The following is a 12823-nucleotide window of genomic DNA, read 5'->3' as shown; positions in this document are numbered from 1 at the left end:
AACTGTATTATTAGTCACATGTATGTTTATATGATGAGTTGTAGATTTAGAAGGTGTGTATTTAGAACAATAAGGGGGCTGTGTATGTGAAGCGTGTATGTACGTAGCTTATGTAGTGTACACTATACAGTGTGAGGTGTGCTTGTGGCATATGGGGGTGATATACAATGTGACAAACACTGGAGAATGCATTGTATGTGTGCTTTCTGGTCTATAGCATGCAGTTAGAAAAGCAATAGTATGGACCTATGGTAATGGTACTCATATTGCCTGTGTAACATAACAAATCTAGTGGAGCACTACTGTGTTCTTAGGACTTCGGTTCCTATGTAAGATGAAATTCAGTGCTGGCCGATGCAAGGTGATGTACTTTGGAAGGAATAATTTGAAAAACTCATGTGTTAACTGTAACTCAGGAAAAGGAACTGAGCACTGTGGACAGCTCCATAAAAACCTCTAGTTTGCATGCAGCAAAACAGGTGTGGGAAGAAGGCGAGCTGGGATAATTAAGGAAAACATTGAAAATGTAGTGCTGGTATAAATCAATATACGTGATCATATGGAATACTAACAAAAGGACACAGTAGAAATAGAGGGGACTCGAGAGGAGCAATGCAAATGATGTGTGTGGAGCTGGCTGGAAAAATCAAAACACTCTGTGGAGACTGTTCAGTTTCACCAAATTTTCTGCCAGTCTGCGTGTCCAGCTACTCTGCAACCTGCCTAGCAGTGTGGGGAGCCTGGGCTTTCCAGGGTCTATGGCACTGGAGCTGCCTGCCACGCAGACTACTACAGGGCCAGGATTTCTTTCCCTTTTGCAGAGAATTTTGAAATACTTGTTTCCTAATCGGAATAAAACCAAATTTCAAGATGCTAGTCCTCTGTGAAATGGAATGACCTTTCTCCGCCCCGTTCTTCTTTGTTGATTTAGTAAAGCACTTTACTAGCTATGCTAGTCTTAAATCAATGGCCTTTTGAGTTCTGTGATTGGGAGGCTTATTCTTCTTTCATTTCATGTCCTCATTTTAAATAGTTTATATTTGCACTGATGGATATGGAGATGGGCCCCTTTCTTTACCTGCATATTCCTCTGAGTAGAGGGGTCTGTTTCTATTCCCAGCAGTTCAAAGGAAGTCATAAAGCTCTTGCTAGTGACAGAAATGGCTGGTAGGAGAAATGAATTTTATTTTGCATTTTTATTGCTATTTAGCACCAGCTTAGTTCAGGATCCCACTGTGCTAGGAGATGCACAAACACGTAGCAAGGGAGAGAGTCCCTGCCCAGAAGAGTATACAGTCTAAATACACAAGTCTGGTGAGAGTGAGTATCCCCATTTACAGATGGGGAACTAATGTACAGCAGGGTAAGGGCTTGTCTACATGAACAGTTAGTGCATGGCAAGCTGGGGTGTAAATCTACATCATGCTGGCCTGCCATGCAGTGACTGACTGTATGAACCCTGCTGCTGAACACTAAAAGTTCTCTAATGCGCTTTGATCTACTCCAGTTTCCATAGGCAGCTTGTGAAAATATTTTTTGGTGGAGGCTTCCTGCCTGCATTCACCCACAGTGGCAGCTCCTGTCCCGCAGGGCTGGGTCCAGCTCCCCGTTTCAACCCATTGGCTCTCACTGCTCGCAAGTTTGAAAGAGCCTAACAGTGTCACTTTATGTGCAGTTTGCATGCAGGCAGGACCCCTCCCCAGCAATATCCCACCCACCCTGCCCCTTTCCTGGTCCTGGTGGTGAATGTGGGGCCTCAGATTTCCTCTCTTCCCGTGGGACTCTTGCCTTGTCACAGCAAACCTCATCCCAGTCCTCAACAGGGGACTGTACTCCATGCCAACCCCCAATTCCTCTTCTTTGAACCCTGCCCCCCCTCCCAGGATCCCATTGCACAGGTCTCTCCGGCTCACCTGCCGCGGCTCCCCAGACACCACAGTTCCTCTTCCTCCTGGTCTGATCCAGACACTGCTCCTGAGCCTCCCTGCCTGGCAGAGCCTTCTGCAAATGGCACTCTTGAAACTTCAACCTTCCAGGGAAGTGCTGCTGAGAGCCAGGAGCCAGCACCCCCTGTTGGGATTGAGGTATCGAGCTGAACTTGCTGGCAATCCAGCCCACAGGCAGGGCCCTCCCTTTGCAATGCTCCATCCCGAGGGTTCTCAACCTTTTTCTTTCTGAGGGCCCACGGCCCACCTGTGTCGTCACAACAACTGATTTTCTGCATATAAAAGCCAGGGCTGGCGTTAGGGCGTAGCAAACAGGGAAATTGCTTGGGGACCCATGCCACAGGGAGTCCCATGAAGCTAAGCTGCTCAGGCTTCAGCTTCAGCCCCAGGTGGCAGGGCTCAGGGCCCAGGGCTTCAGCCCCATGCAGTGAGGATTTGGCTTTCTGCCCTGGGCCGCAGTGAGTTTGATGCTGACCCTGCTTGACGGGCCCCCTGAACCCTGCTCGCAGCCCCCCAGAATGCCACGGACCCCTAGTTGAGAACCACTGCCCCATCCCACTCTGCCCCCTTCCTGGCTCTGGCATCTCCAGATGTGGGGCTTCGTCTGCCAACCTGGGTGGGTCAGAAAATGGCAAGGCAGAGATTGATTGGGGAGGGCTGAGCCACCTCTAGCCGTAGCCACCCTCTGCCTGTGCACTTTTCGAAGTGGAGTAGAGCAAAGCATATTCCAGAGCTTTTAGTGCATGGCAGCAAGGTCCACACTGGCAGTGCACAGCAGACTAGTGTGAGGAATATTTGTACCCCAGCTTGCTGCGCATTAATTCTTCGTATAGAGAAGCCCTAAGTGACTTGCCCAGGATCACACAGGAAGTCTGTGGCAGAGCAGAGAATTAAACTCAGGTGTCCCAAGTCTCTGGTCAGTGCCATAACCCACAACCCTATCCTTATAATGGTTATATATTGAAGTCAGGTAAGACAAGCATTCTCACATGTGTCAGTTATGCAGGAATCTACTGTGGCTGCTTCTCAAATGTCTTTCAAGTCATTAAGACTAGACTGAGCACTGGAGAATGTGCTGCATGGAACAATTAGGTATGTGTGTGGGAGGGGGGGTAAAATGACACACTGACAATAGGCCTTTTCCCACCTACCTGTGATTTTTTTAAGGAATCTTGTTTCATTTAAAGTTAGGACATTTAACTGCTGAGTGTGAAGCTGCTGGAGTGAGAATCAGTACCTCCAAATCAGAGGTCTTGGTCCTCTCTCGGAAGAAAGTGGACTGTTCTCTCCAGGTGAGTGGGGAGCAGCTGCCCTTAGTGGAAGAGTTCAGGAATCTAGAAGTCTTGTTCACAAGTGATCGGGAGTGGGAGATTGACTGGCGGATTGCTGCAGTGGCAGCAATGATGCAGGCGCTGTACTGATCTGTGGTGGTAAAGTGGAAGCTCTTGGCCGAAGCTCTCTGTTGACAGGCCAGTCTATGTCCCCATCCTCACCTGTGGTCATGAACTTTGGGTAATGACTTAAAGGATGAGATTGCAGGTACAAATGGTGGAAATGAGGTTTCTCCACAGAGTGGCTGGGCTTATTCTCCGAGACAGGGTGAGGGGCTCGACTATTTGGGAGAGCCTGGAGTAGAGCCCATACTCCTCCAGATTGAGAGGAGCCATCTGAGGTGGTTCTGGTACCTGACAAGGAGGCTTCTTTTGGAACTCTACTGGGCACGTCCCACTGGGAGAAGGCCCCGAGGCTGACCCAGGACACGCCAGAGGGATTATATCTCCCAGCTGGCCTGAGAACGCCGCAGGAGGAGCTGGAACCTGTTGCAGACGTAAGGGAGGTCTGTTCCTTCCAACTCCATGCTGTTGCCGCAACCCCCACCAGGAAAAGTGGCGTGATGAAGACGACCTTTCAGAAAGTGAAATGTGAATGCTGCTTTTCCACTCCCGCTGCCCTTCACCTCCTTTCTGACTGCTCTGTGAATGTTTCATAGCACTGAGGCTATGAAGCACTACCTATTTCTCTTGTCTGAGGCTTCAGTTTGGTCTGTGCAGGCATGGATTACATAGCATCCCCTCACTGAGTAATTGTACTTTGCTTCTGTGCTATAGAATAGGGGTGGCCAAACTTACTGAGCCTTGGAGCCGCATATAACAATCTTAAAAAAGTTTGAAAGCCAGGGTGCATTGCTGGGGCTTGGAGCTTCACCCCGTGGGAGGCACCTGATGGGCCTCAGGGCTTCAGCCCTGCTCGTGCTGAAGCCCCGAGCCCCGGCAGGTGCACCCTGCAGGGCAGGAGCCCTGAGACCCCCGCTGCCTGCGGGGCAGAAGCCCCTACCCCACCACCCCGCTGCAAGGCAGAGGTCCCAAGCTCACCCCCCGCTCCCCACCTGGTGGGTGGAGAATGTGGGGAGCGCCGTGAGCTGAACTTTAACAGTAAAAGAGTCACATGTGGCTTGGGAGCCACAGTTTGGCCACTCCTGCTATAGAAGCTTCCTTGTGCATATGAACACACTGACTACTCTTATAACGAAGCTTCTGTGTGTAATTGTACATGGAGGTTTAGAAACGAAAGCCTCTTTGCCTTTTGAGGGCTATAGAGATTGCACTCTGATATCAGCCTCTTGACGGTCTGGGTGTTCTAGGGAGTAGTGTTCTACTGTCTTGCCCACCCATTGGTTTTACCTTTTGTGTTGACTTTAGGTGCTACATCTCTTCTCTCATGAGCCCTGTGCTGGAAGATCAGTGTCCTGCCAAAGCACTTGGGACTTGGTTAAAGTAATCTGAAACTGATTATAGTCATAACATAGTTTAATCAAAATATTTAGCTAAAATAGCCATTAAAACATAACAGCAGTTGTGACTAAAAACTATCACTTAGTAAAGCTTTTCCAGTTATAGTCTAAAAATTGGGAGGGAGAGATTGAGGCCCATATCTAGATGCTGCATGTTCCACCCCCTGAAGGTCATTGCAGCATGAACTCAATCAGTTTAAGCAATGATAGTGGGACTTCTGAAAAGTAAGCAGTGTTTCATAACACCCACCAGTATCAGTTGGGATGAGGTTCAAGGAGAAGATCTTGGTTATATCTAGGTCTTTCACTATTTAAAAACCAACTGGGTGTTTTTGTTTGTTTGTTTTTTATTATAGTGCAAGTGAAGTGGCTGAGTAGGCAATGGAGCAACCTGTATCCAGGGATGATGCATTGTGCAGACAAGTCCCTGAGAACCTCACTGCAGCTGGGCATGACAATGCCTTTTTAACCCCTGAGGTGCATAATTTACAGGAAACTTGAAAGGGAGAATAACTAACACATTCTGCCTGCAGCATCGAATGTTCTTTAAGCCACACAATGGGTGGTGGTGAATTTTTATTTCTCCCTGTCTCCTCCCCCGCCACACACACTCAAGGCTGTCACTCAGCAGTGACAGCAGCAATATTTGAGGGACCAGGAGTGTGCTATGTAAGACATGGGAGGTAGTTGTCCCGCTCTGCTTGGCACTGGTGAGACTTCAGTGGAGTACTGTGTCCAGTTCTGAGCGCCACACTTTAAGAAAGATGTGAGCAAATTGCAGAGACTCCAGAGGAGAGCAACAAAAATGATAAAAGGTTTAGAAAACCTGACCTGTGAGGAAAGGTTAAAAAAACTGGGCACATTTAGTCTTGAAAAGAAGGCTGAGGCAGGGAACTCGATAAGTCTTCAAATATGTTAAGAGCTATTATAAAGAGGACAGGATCAGTTGTTCTTCATTTCCACAGAAGGTATTACTAGAAGCAGTTGGCTTAATATTAATCAGAGTGGACAAAAATCAGCCTTTTTATTGTTTAAATTATAATTTTTTCTGTTTTAAAAGTAGACCTGTTTTAAAATGAATAAAAATGAGGAGGGAGGGAATGAGATCTGTTAGTTTTTAAAGTTTGAAGGATAGCGTAAGTAATTTGGGAGACTGTCTCATTTTCCAGAGACATAGGCAAGTAGGAACTTAAACTCCAGTCAGTTTCACTTAGATATATATGAAAATTTTCCCATGATGACCTGAAATAATCAGTTTAATTCATGGACTACAGTTAATCCCTGTGTTCCTTTAATAAATCATTTATTTGTAAATGTGGAACATGTTTTGATAAGAGAAGTGTATGTAGCCAAAACATTTAAGGTTGTTTCATTTAATAAAAAAACAAATTAAATACTGTAACATATAATATTTAATTAAATTCCAGTTATGTTCCCAGTACAGCTTGACACAAATCATGAGCAAAAATTATCTAGTAAATAAGCAATATATCTTTCACTATTTTCTAACATACTAAAATGTACCATTAATAAGAATCTGAAAATATTAAGCTATACGTTTATTTAAGCAATTATATTTAGCTAACCCTTCGAGATAGCAAAAGATCTACAAAATCTAGTTAAAAGGCTCTCTTTAGTGTAAATCATCATGTTTTAATGGTTATATCAACCAATGAAAATGCACCTTTCTTAGAAAATGAGTACAAATAGAAAAGTTTATTACAATTGATTTTAACTTGAGGCTTGCCTCTTGGTGATTTAAATCAATCCACCCTGGCAATAAGGGAGAGGTAGGTTAAATATTAGGAAAAACTTTCCAGCTGTAAGGTTAGGTAAGTATTGGAAGAGGTTACCAAGGGAGGTTGTGGAATCTTCGTCACTGGAGGTTTTTAAGAACAGGTTAGACAAACACCTGTCAGGAATGGTCTAGGTTTACTTGGTCCTGCTTCAGCATGTGGGGGTGAGAAAGGGGAAGGTGGAGTAGATGACCTTTCTATGATCAGCCAGCAGGAACTGCTGAATAATAGAGGGTGACCAAGAGCAGGGAGTGACGGTGTCATTGTCTCGACTTCCTGATTCCAAGCTAAAGAGACTCCCCTCCTTCTAGGGACGTTGTTGTTATAGCATCCCCACCTGGATTTGGTGGCAAAGGGCAGTCTTCACAGTTTAGGAATGAATGAATAATTGCAGTGTGTTGTCTAGAGTTGCAGTAAAGCCTTAGGATGTTGGTCAGCCCCTTCTCCTTCTTAAGGACTGATGCCCTCCACTCCACTTGTGGGGTTTTAAAAACTTGAAATTAGCACTGTTTGAAGCTGCTGGGTTGATTGCTCGAGAGTCTACAGTAGCAGCTGTCTGTTTATCTGTAAGCTACGCCCAAGTTGCCTCCAGCCAGTGCACCTCAAATGGCTCTGGATGAACCATTTCCTATGACAGATGAGGCAGGTGTTTCTGACTCCATGGCTTATCCAGTCCTTGTTGCCTCTGTTTGCCTTTGTCAACAAGGGTATAAGTTAATGCTAATTGTGAGGGTTGTTTAGACATGTGGCCACCTGCCCTGCTACTTTCGCTCAGTCTATCAAATGGCAGTAACTTTAGGCTGAAATTTTCAAATTTGACTGCCTAAAGTTAGTCACTTAAATTCCTGTTTAGGTGCATACATCAAAGGGGGGGGGGGGTCTGATGAGGCACCCATGTTTGAAAATGTTGAACTTAATTTTTTTTTAAATGTCTCCCCGTCCCAGCATATAGTTTCTGTGGCTAGCAAATGGATTATTATTACTTAAGTCTGGCATAGTGGGGGATGTAGAATTGCTTTGGAATATATTACTCTATCTGTTGGTGTCTGTCAGCTTGAAAAACAATATCTTTGACTTTTTCACAGATCTGCAACCTCTCTAGTCTCCCGTGCTGTGGCTGGCAGGAAAGATTAAATTGCTTCTAGCCACTCGGACAGCACAAGTAGCCCTGGGAAGGAGGGGTTGGGCCTAGGACTTTTTGTTGAATGTTTGGCTGTGGTTGGCCCACTGGTGCTGTCTTTCTCTGTTTTCCTTGTTGAGATATGAGAATAGCTTCTGCCTTCAAGAGTTATTCTGTTTTTGAACGTCTGAACTTAAGTATTTAAAGGATGACATCCTACAGTGACGGGCCACTGACTTATCTTTTAAATAGCTAAAGTGTGTCAGACACATCTAGCCTTGTTCATCTCTAAGGGGAAAGAACTCCCCGTCTAAGAGCCCAGTGAGTCCTGATTCTGCTATTAGAAACTTACATCGATTATAATACAGTTTGATCTTTTTCATTGTTCTTGAACAAGTGAGGGAGAGACGGAGGAGGGGGGAACAGGACTGAAGAAATTGGTGGAGCCCAGTGTTCCTGGGAATTACCAAGTGGATGTACTCTTCTCTTGAGGACTTTAGGACAACAGGGCTCAACCACCTCAAATGCTGAATTAAAAATAACAAGATGATTTTATGGTTAGTAGTAATGTTTGAAGCTGTGTGTGCTAAGAAAAGGGCATTTGAATTTATTTGTAGGCATGTTTATAGCGCATATCACTGTAGTATCTGAGCATCTTTGCATCAGGGAATCTCATGCCACAGAAGTCGGAAGGGGTGTTCGTGCCCCTGCTCTCCTCCATGTACATCGCTACACAGTTGACTAGGTGCATAATGAGGCATCCAGCTTGTTCTGAGGCATCGGAAGCTGTTTGATAAAATGATGGCTGGATCTCGTATGGCAGATCCTGTGTGGCAATTGGAGTAAACGCCTGGTCTAGTATGAAAAAGTTACTGCCTTGTGCAACTTGATGTGTGGCTGCCACTAGTTGCGTGCTACTGAACGGTTTCATTTTTGATAGTGCACTGGCCTGTTTAAATGCAATTGACCATTTTATTCAGCCCTCTCCCCGGTCCCTTCATCTTGCTTCTCAGAAAAGAATGGGAGCAAGGTGGAAGGGGATATGATACAAATGAAAGGAAATCTGGATTACAAGTTCCTGTCACATCTTTTGTTTGTGAGAATTTGGAAAATTGAACAGAAACCTCCTGTCATGTTTTGTAAATACTCATTTCAAACACCACCCTCTTGAATTCAGTCTTCCCACCTGCTATCATGGAACCTCCACTTTGTTGTCTCCTTGTGGGGGCCGGGGGGGAGAGGACAGAACTGGAGCGTATATGTGGGTTAGCGCTGGGGGGGATATCCGCACCACACAAATGTGGATTTTATCCCGTTTGAAAACAGGGACTGGAAGGCTGCGGTAATATCCCCTCCTCCTCCTCCTCCTCTCTTGTTTCCTGTCTCCTTCCAAAAAGGGGACTGGTTATGGGATGCTGACCTATTATAATGTGGGTCAGTCCACCAAAAAAAAAAGGCAGGGAGAGAGACAACAGAAATTAATAGAGCAGAAAAAACTCTGTGAGAGGATGAGAGCGTGGCTTCGGGTAAAAGGGATTTATTGTCGATCCTGAGTTTCTGAGGTGGGAGTAGTGGGAGCTCTTTTTCAGGATGACTGTGTATTTGATTAGTAAGAAGTGGGGGGAGATTAATAGGAGAAAGAGTAATTGAGGTACGACCAATAGGGCGGGCAAATGGGGGAGGGGGGGAACTTTAGTGTGTTAGGTGGAGGGAGGTAGGATTTGCTTGTTCTGAGTTTAAGATTAATTGAAATCAGGAAAGAAATTGTCACTTTGTAGAAGATTAAATTGTTTGTGTACAATGTACTCGGTGTATGTGCATAGCCACGGGAACATCCCGTGAAGGTGCACTTAGTGGGAATAATGCCACTACCTGAAGTCTTGCATTTAGAGGACTGAACGGTTGTATGTTCTCTCTGCTAAGGTTAAGGTTTTGCTCGTTCATCTCACCCTTACAGAAAAAATGCTCATGTTCCAGCCATGTTTTTTCTGTCTTTTGTTTTACTGCATGTACTGATAGCTGTTTAGAAAGGAAATGATGAATGGACAGAATCTCATGAGAATTCAGACTGTTCAGTCCCCCAGAGTGCTAACAATGTAAAAAGCCACATTTGGACATCTATTTGTTACGCAGTTAGGAACCACAGAATTCTTATATGTTTATGCAAGTTAGGTATTTAAGTACATATGCTTGGGTGGAGTTCAGTGTGTGTGAATTTTCGGACACCTGTGAATTCCAAAGTATGTGTAATAGATGATGTGGTATGACTCTTCTTGGCCTGAGGTTCGAATGGCTTTATTTCTTGTGAGTGATGAATCAATGAGTGAGTTACATGGGTCATCCCAATCAAACTTTTATACCATGCGATCAAGTAGTCTGCGTAGACCATATATTTAACTGACACTATTTTAGAGAGTTTTAAGTAATATTATTGAAACTGTCTTATATCTCACCACTTGTAAAGCCAGGTGCTTTTGTTGTGAGTCCAGTTGTACAGGTCTCAGAGGGAGAAAAATTAAAACTAGTAAAGTTTAAAACTCTTGATTTCTTTGATTGCTGCTATCTATTTGGCTGACTCTGGGCTTGTCTACAGGGAACATCTGGTCGGCCTAGATCTATTACAGGAGTGGGAGGGCGAGGTTTTGTGGCCTGTAACATGCAAGAGGTCAGACAATATGATCATAATGGTCCCTCCTGACCTTGAAGTCTATGAGGGTGAATCTACAGTGTACCGGCTTGCCTTGCAGTAAACGTCCCATGTGGACACTGCCACTGCACAATGAAAATCCCGGCCGTTACTGCGTGACAAGCAGGTATATTATAGATTCACACCTTGGCTAGCAATACAGGAACTTGCCATGTAGACAAGGCCTCCGCCTATGAAATGTACGCACAGCTAGTTTGTACTAAAACCTCCTCTTGTTATGTTTTCCTCCCTCGTTCCAGTCTGCTCATTTGTCTGATCCACTGATTATGTCTTGTCTTTTTAAAGTGTAAGCTGTTTGGGACAAAGACTGTCATTTACTCTGTATTTGTACAGTACCTAGCACAATGAGGCCCTGATACCCATGGGCAACTCTAGGCAACTACTATAATGAAAATAAAAAAACCTCTTAGGTAATTTTTAGAAGTTAATTATTTATATAAAAATAATCTTTTTAAATTCCAAATTCTGAGGATCGTCCAGAGGTAAAAGTGGATTTGTGTGACCTATTGGCAGGGTAGATTAAAATTTTTTTTTAAATCTGTTTGAAATGAAATCTGAATATAATATAAAATACATTAAGGCTAAACGTACTCTCTTGAAACATTTAAATTTTAAAAATGCTGAATCCATAAGCCTTTATCAAAAACTGAGTTAAAGGCTGTTTTTCTGTATAAAGAAAGAATCGGTGGAGGGATGCAACTAACTTTTGAGGTCAAGCTTTATAAATTTGGCACAGTAGGTCACGTTATGTATTAAGGGCTCGTTTTGTTTAATAAAAATAAATGTATGCTGTTGTGTGTTTAATTAAATTCTAGCTACCATCCTAATGCAGCTTGACACAAATCACGAGCAAAAATGATCTAGTAAATAAGCAGTGTATCATTCACCATTTTCTAACATACTAAAATGTGCAATTAATAAGAATCTGAAAATATTAAGCTATAAAATTGCTCAAATGTATATCTTTAATGTACCCTCCTAGCAGAAAGGTGTATTTGACTGTAAATCAACATGTTTTAACAGTTATATCAACTAATGAGAGTGCACCTTTTAAGGTAACTGAAGTACAAATGGAAAAGTTGACTTAAATCATCAGTTTTAATCAAGGCTTTCCACTTGATGATTTTTAAATCAGTGATTTAAATCACCCTGATGTAAATCAATCCACTCTCCCCATTGGGAAGCTGTAAAGCACCCTTTTCCAGTGGTATAAAGTTCTCAGTTTTAGGTTAATTGCAAGAATTCAGACCTTGGACTGAGTATGGTCTCTCCTGGGCCTCTGACCAGGGTAATTTTAGGGAGAAATCCCACTAGCTGGGGCGGGAAGGAAACATTTTTTGTGGCAGGTGAATTTAAACAAATTAAATGTGATGGTGGTTTGAAGCTGCTTAGAAGTTTGGAATGCTGTGGAGATGGATTAGTGGGCAGAGGACAGGTGAGACAAGTGCATGAGAGGTTCTGTTTGTCCCCTCAGCATCACCACAGGTGTTTGTGTGTATACTCAGACATGCCCAAATTTATAATATGGGCAAGACTGAAATGTGGAATTTGACCCACAAGGAATCCCATATGGAGTTTCCAGGATAATAATATTGATGGGGTGGAAGTATCTTCTTAGATCAAGTTTCGCTTGCTGGAAGGAGGCTTAGCTAATGCATTCCCTTTTCAGCCTAGCTTTGAATATCGCTCCTTGAGGGGGAAGTGCTTTAACCTCAGCTGAGACGATCTATTTTAAAAACACAGATTGCATTTGCAGTTGGCAAAGAACCACATATAATTCCCTGTCCCCTTTTTTCTAATTACTTCAGGGGCAAAGTTAGCTCTCCATGGTGATCAGAATACAGCTACTCTTGGTACAAACTGTGTCCAGTTCAGAGCAGGGCAAATGGGACATAGATACTTACAAGGACAGAGTTAAGTTCTGCACAACCCTGTGCATGCCTGGTTGGCTTGAGGACGTCTGCTGGGTGACGTGTGTCTGAGCTCAGATTCCTCCTTCCTGTTGCACTTGTTTTGCTAGGCTGCTGCACCAGAAGTGCGCTTTGTGTAATGAATGCCCCTTTTAGTTAACTGTTTTGAATTCTAAACTTGTATTTGGTGAAAGATGCTGGTTTGATGGTGTTAGAGTGAAGGCCCCCCCTGTTACCAGAAATGATATGGGATTGACAGTAGCAAAGCGTATATGTTCCTAAGCCCTGACATGTTATCCTGATCTAAAATCCTGGTGTAGATCGGAACAGGTAGTTTTACCTCCGTGTAGTCAGTCAAAGTCAACCCCTGAGCAACAAAAATGATAAAAGGTATTAAAAAAAAACCTATTAAAAAAACAAAAACCCTGGGCATGTTTAGTCTTGAGAAAAGAAGACTGAGGCGGGGGGACCTGATGAGTCTTCAACTATGTTAAGGGATATTATAAAGACCCCAGGGATCAATAGTTCTCCATGTCTACTGAGGGCAGGACAA

General features: G+C 43.8%; 1 protein-coding gene across 6 annotated transcripts in view; it reads left to right on the top strand.

Annotated features, from left to right (window-relative positions):
• TMEM184B (transmembrane protein 184B) overlaps nucleotides 1-12823 on the top strand; it is a 40657-nt gene that overhangs the window by 831 nt on the left and 27003 nt on the right. The window contains exon 1 of one of the 6 annotated variants that reach the window (XM_043543319.1): nucleotides 2933-3238. The exons of 4 other annotated variants lie outside the window; for them this stretch is intronic. The gene's annotated coding sequence lies outside the window, so the exon portion shown is untranslated. Of the gene's footprint in view, nucleotides 1-2932; nucleotides 3239-12823 lie in introns of those variants that run through there. One more of the 6 variants, XM_043543309.1, reaches the window with a different exon arrangement.

This window comes from Chelonia mydas, chromosome 1, assembly GCF_015237465.2.
Source record: "Chelonia mydas isolate rCheMyd1 chromosome 1, rCheMyd1.pri.v2, whole genome shotgun sequence".
In the NCBI taxonomy this organism is placed as follows: Eukaryota; Metazoa; Chordata; order Testudines; family Cheloniidae; genus Chelonia; species Chelonia mydas.
This window is presented reverse-complemented; position numbering and strand designations above follow the sequence as displayed.